Here is a 6,690-nt window from a genome sequence, read left to right on the forward strand (position 1 = left end):
TGGCTCATAGAGTTACAGCGCCACCCAATGGCTCACCACATTACTGCATCATGAGCTAGGACTGGATGCTAAAATAAACTTTGACACTCATCCATTACATGTCATTAATATGTTTTGATACAGATTTGATATAACAGTCAACAAAAAGGAATAAAACATGTTCTGCAAGTGTCTTTCATCCTACCGAGACATTTGACCACCAGAAAAAAGTCAATGGGACCCACAGAGCCAGACTGTGGAGTGAGAATGACATAAAGGTTATGGAGGAGAGCCGCAAGGTTGTATCATCACCTGCTGACCCAACCGGCTTTAAGATGAAGGCTGCTAGAAACAGAGGTCGAGGGACCTGTATGGTTGAGGGACTAAACAGCAGGACTGCAGAACAGTCATGGCTTGAAAGGCAATCAATGCTATAAAAAAAAAAAAAAGCAGATGAGACCTTTTGCTCCTCAAGATTAACAACAAGGTGCAGTCATCAGCTCAGAATAGGTCTTGCAGCAGAATGACAACTCACCACCTTCTCAAGGAATACATTTTAAAAATTGTTTTTGTTAATTGAAATAAAACTGAGATAAAATATAAATATTGGATGAAAAATTAAATCTACAAATTACAAATGTTGCCTTTAAGTTTAAGGTGAAGTATTAAAATTCCAAATGATTATTATTTATTTTTAGAAGAATAAAAAAATAAATACAATATATAATAAAATAAAATAATAATAATAATAATAATAATAATAATAATAATAATAATAGAAAAGCAGCTAGGCTATTTCCAGTTTACTGACAGCCAAGAATCTATCTGAAGTGAAGTGAAATATAGGTGCATCTCAATAAATTAGAATGTCATGGAAAAGTTCATTTATTTCAGTAATTCAACTCAAATTGTGAAACTTGTGTATTAAATAAATTCAGTATACACAGACTGAAGTAGTTTAAGTCTTTGGTTCTTTTAATTGTCATGATTTTGGCTCACATTTAACAAAACCCTCAACAAATTAGAATACTTCATAAGACCAATTAAAAAAAAAAAAAAAAAAAAAAAAAAAAACATTTTTAGTGAATTGTTGGCCTTCTGGAAAGTATTTTCATTTACTGTACATGTACTCAATACTTGGTAGGGGCTCATTTTGCTTTAATTACTGCCTCAATTCGCCGGGCATGGAGGTGATCAGTTTGTGGCACTGCTGAGGTGGTATGGAAGCCCAGGTTTCTTTGACAGTGGCCTTCGGCTCATCTGCATTTTTTGGTCTCTTGTTTCTCATTTTCCTCTTGACAATACCCCATAGATTCTCTCTGGGGTTCAGGGCTGGTGAGTTTGCTGGCCAGTCAAGCACACCAACACCATGGTCATTTAACCAACTTTTGGTGCTTTTGGCAGTGTGGGCTGGTGCCAAATCCTGCTGGAAAATGAAATCCGCATCTTCAAAAAGCCGGTCAGCAGAAGGAAGCATGAAGTGCTCCAAAATTTATTGGTTAACGGGTGCAGTGACTGACTGGTTTTCAAAAAACACAATGGACCAACACCAGCAGATGACATTGCACCCCAAATCATCACAGACTGTGGAAACTTAACACTGGACTTCAAGCAACTTGGGCTATGAGCTTCTCCACCCTTCCTCCAGACTCTAGGACCTTGGTTTCCAAATGAAATACAAAACTTGCTCTCATCTGAAAAGAGGACTTTGGACCACTGGGCAACAGTCCAGTTCTTCTTCTCCTTAGCCCAGGAGTGGCTTAACAAGAGGAATACGACAACTGTAGCTAAATTCCTTGACACTTCTGTGTGTGGTGGCTCTTGATGCCTTGACCCCAGCCTCAGTTCATTCCTTGTGAAGTTCACTCAACTTCTTGAATCGATTTTGCTTTACAATCCTCATAAGGCTGCGGTTCTCTCGGTTGGTTGTGCATCTTTTTCTTCCACACTTTTTCCTTCCACTCAACTTTCTGTTAACATGCTTGGATACAGCACTCTGTGAACAGCCAGCTTCTTTGGCCATGAATGTTTGTGGCTTACCCTCCTTGTGAAGGGTGTCAATGGTTGTCTTCTGGACAACTGTTAGATCAGAGGTCTTCCCCATGATTGTGTAGCCTAGTGAACCAAACTGAGAGACCATTTTGAAGACTCAGGAAACCTTTGCAGGTGTTTTGAGTTGATTAGCTGATTGGCATGTCACCATATTCTAATTTGTTGAGAATTGGTGGGTTTTTGTTAAATGTGAGCCTAAATCATGACAATTAAAAGAACCAAAGACTTAAACCACTTCAGTCTGTGTGCACTGAATTTATTTAATACACGAGTTTCACAATTTGAGTCGAATTACTGAAATAAATGAACTTTTCCATGACATTCTAATTTGAGATGCACCTGTATATTTCAATTAATACACAAATTAAAACACTTTATTATTAAATACGGCAAACTTAAATATATATATTATCTTTTGTCATTTTTATTTCTATGCTTTTTTTATTAATTTAGTTTAGAAGGGCTGCTTCAACTTTTTATTTTAGTTAGTTGCCACAACATTTATTATTAATATTTTATATGTTTAAACTAATTTAATATTTTATTTCAGTTTTATTTCAATTAACGGAAACTATTTTAATAGTTTTGGTTGACAATAACAACACTGAACTAGAACATAGTTTTGACTTTCTAACCTTATGACATCGTTCTACTTTCTACCAATCTGACCACAGGAATCAGATCTAATCGGATCATCTCTTGCAATTTTGAGAAATCTTTTGTCATTTGTGTTTACCACGCGCATCTGTGAACGGCTGTGCTGAGCTCAGACTACTTGGCTGTTGAACATTTCTCATTAAACTCGGCAAATTCACTGCAGCAAACGAGCTTAAAGCCCAGTCCCAGCTGGCAACATGCTACTAAATCTCTTCTCCTGCTGGGCCGAGGATGACACGGGTACAGGCGGCACACGGACAGCCTCCTGGCCCAGACCGACAGACGTTAGCGAGATCAAAGTAAGGGCAGAAGGCATCGGGATGCCCGTATATACCCAGACAAGGAACGTGGCTTAACAGATGTGGGTGTTGGTCATTACTATCAGTGATCCGTTTTAATGTGCCCGCTAAGTAAGGGACGGCTGACCAGTGCCATCTGGATAGAGACACAGAGACACGGACACTCTCTCTCTCCCTCTGTTCTAGCTCCGGAGCCACGGAGTCTCCCCCAGCAACAGGAGGGCTGCCCATTTTCTGTCCGTCTCAGTCTCTCTCGTCCAATATGATGCCGCTACATCACTTCTCTCCCTCATGAGGCCTCAGCGGACCGAGATCACCATGACCGGCGAGCAGAGAGGAACGAGACAGCAGTGAGAGACAGATGAGATGGAGAATAAACCGGCGGATTAAAGGTCACAAAAGGCGGGAAGAAAGACAGGAAAGATAAAACCATGGGAAGAGGGGGAGAGGAAGAGAGACGGGGAGTGGGGTAAAGACAGACAGCACAAACTCATCTACATGCAAATTCATCCTCCTAAAAAGAGGTCTGGAGAAAAAAGCGGCCAAAGCAGCAGAGGACGAGCAGTCTGCGCCTAATGTACAGAAATAAATGGCATGCGCGTTGTCATGGTAACTATGAACTGACAGAGAGAAAGGGAGAAAGAATGGATCCAGGCTAAAACTATCATCTTCATGTAAATGATCCTCTTTCTGGCTCCACTGCTCTGCTCTCAATTGATATTGACAAACTTTTTGTTTTTTTTCTTCCTCTGTAAATAGCAGCATTAACTCTTTATGCTCCAGGAGATTTCAACACAGAAACTCCTGTAAAGTAGATTTAAACACTGAAACTACTGTAAACTTCTCACAAATGAAAACAGCGATTATAATAAAGGAATGGCTCTTTTCCCTTATATATAAAAAAGTACAGTCTACAGCAGGGCCGGATCTAGAAAATAATTTTTAGGGTGGCAAAGGGGTGGCATGGGGTCTATGGGGTGGCAACACCAAAGCAAGCCTCATGCGTAGTTTTTGTGGATTTATGGTCTGACATACACAGTTGTGTTCATAAATATTGTGTTAGCATTAAGTAATCATCTATACGGTTTAAAATGTAAACTAAATAACATTTCAATATCCATCATGGCACCAAGTCAATACACCATATAAAAAACTTCAACAGGTTATAAAAAGGTTTCTGAGCTTGTATCACTAAAGAAAACATGCGGATCTGTTAAAATTACATAGGCTACTTAATCATGTTCAGTGCAAGTTTAAGAGCAACAAAAACTTTTGAATTTCCTAACATTGGAAAGAAATACAAATATTAAAGCACTGCAACTATTTGGTTTTCTGTTATTAACAGAGATGAGAATGTCTGTAATCACCCAGAACAAACTCTAGCAACTATATACTCTAGCAACACATCAGCAACTGCATAGCAAGAGCCTAGCAACCACCCAGAATATCCTAGCAACCAACTAGCAACACTTTAGCAAACATCTAGAACATCTAACTGACCAAACCATTTACGTTTTTAAACAAGACTTTAAGACACACATTTGCAAAACTTTGCCTCTTTTTTTTTTCAAAACTTTACACACAAATCCAAGAATTGCACTCACATCTCTTGCAAAATGAAACACTACATTCAAAATATCACAAACACATCTTAAATACAAACATTTGCAAACACCTTTGCCATAATATTAATTCCTGTTAGATTTTGTGTTACATAGAGAATTGTGTGTTGTGTCCTGTAAAAGGTGTTTTGTGAAATTGAAAACTGAGTCAAAGGCAGAGAACTAGCGTATGGTTTGCAGATTTGGTGTGTGGTTCTGCTGTTCGAGTGTCAGCTTTCAGAAATTGTGTGACAAGTAAAGATTTTGTGTGTAAGCAGTTGAAGAAAAAAAAAAACTGTAAATGCTTACTATTCAAATACACGGATGACTTTCCTGCCTGGTGAACACTGAGATCAATAACACCGTGACAAAAAAAACCCCTCTTACTAGGATTCTGGAATTATTTTTGCAGCTCAATGTCTATAACAGCATACATAAATTAAATTACAGGTACAGATGTATAATTCAGCAATGTACTTTTGGGAAAAATCATTTTCATTTTACTACTGTAAAGTAATCTTGCAGTAGATGAAAAATTACTAGAAAAGTTTAAATACCAAAGAATTGTATGAACTTTTCATGCACCACAATACAGTACACTAAAAATACAGTATACAGTACTATAGCAGTTTCTTGGTCTCCTGACCTATATCTCTAGGCAGTCATTTCTCAGTTCTTCAAAAATGCAGTACACATAAAAAAATGGTTACAAATAAAATTTGACAGTCAACCGCTTGATGGTATACAACATGTGCTACAGTTTACTGTACATAGAATAGTGAAATTTCCAGTGCTATACTGTTATTATACTGTATGTATACCTAACTCTGCTATTAGTTTCCGTGATTGGCATCTACTTATTAATTTCATGTTATTGTTTCGGCGTGGAGCGAGCGGTCGGAGAATCATATCACCAAACAATTACGCGATGAATCTCAGATATATCTGGACAGAATTAGATTTCTCAGAGGACTTCTGAGTTACCTGAAAAGCAGTGATTATCTGATTCACGAACAAATGTAAATCAATTCGTTAGTGAACTGGGCCGAGCTTTGTGGTTTTGACTCAAAAAGAACCGGTTCATAAGAGTCATTTGTTAATGAAGCCGATTACGCTCCGTGCGCGTGCAACCATCGTGCACAGTTTATTAAAAGTCGTGTTTTTGAAATTTTTTTCCGTTACGCTGTCATCACAGCACATAAAACACTGCTTACATTTATATTTTATTTTCTGATAATTCTGGTGTGGCAGGTGAGTAGATCCCGCTAAACTAAATATTTGAGGCTGGAAAGATTTTTTAATGTTTTTAAAGTCTGTTATGCTCACTAAGGCTGCATTTATTTGATCAAAGTAAAAAGAGTATTTAAAAAAAAAAAAAAGATTTCTTCACAGTATAGCCAAGCTGAATTTTTAACAGCCATTTTTCCTATCTTCAGGGTCCCATCCTTCTGAAATCATTCTAACATGGTGATTTGGTGCTCAAAAATATTTCTTATCTATTTGTGAGGTTTAATATTTTTGTGAAAGTGTTTATTTTATTATTATAATTTTTTTCTCGGGATTCCTTGCTGAATAGATGCATTCTTGCTGAATAGAAGTGTTTAATTTATCTCAATAAATAAATTAATAAATAAAACAACTTACTGACCCAAAACTTTGACTGGTATGTAATACCATAGTACTGATGATAACATTTGAATGTACACCAGTACTGTACATGATGATATTCATGTACATGTATTTTAAAACAATTTCAAGATGCATGTCCAAAAACTATGGTATTGCCATGGTACTGAGTCCAAATAATAGTAGTACCATGGAACTTTGTTGTTTGTGTCAAATCTTAAAATCTAACCGTCTGCACCCTTCACAATTCATTAAACCATTGATAAGAGTCAAGGACACTCTTGTTGTGTAATAACGAGAGTTTGAGGTATTTAATTGACTTCACTAAGGCAAAATGAGCTCTAATTTGTGTGCTAAATGCCTTATTCAAGATCATTTGGGAGCTTAATATTATAATGACAAAACTGAAAAGAACTTGGAAAGAACTAACGATGAAAATACATTAGCGATGAAGGACAGATTACGGTCATGTCGTC

The sequence above is a fragment of the Cyprinus carpio genome, chromosome B2 (assembly GCF_018340385.1).
Source record: "Cyprinus carpio isolate SPL01 chromosome B2, ASM1834038v1, whole genome shotgun sequence".
NCBI classification, from domain to species: domain Eukaryota; kingdom Metazoa; phylum Chordata; class Actinopteri; order Cypriniformes; family Cyprinidae; genus Cyprinus; species Cyprinus carpio.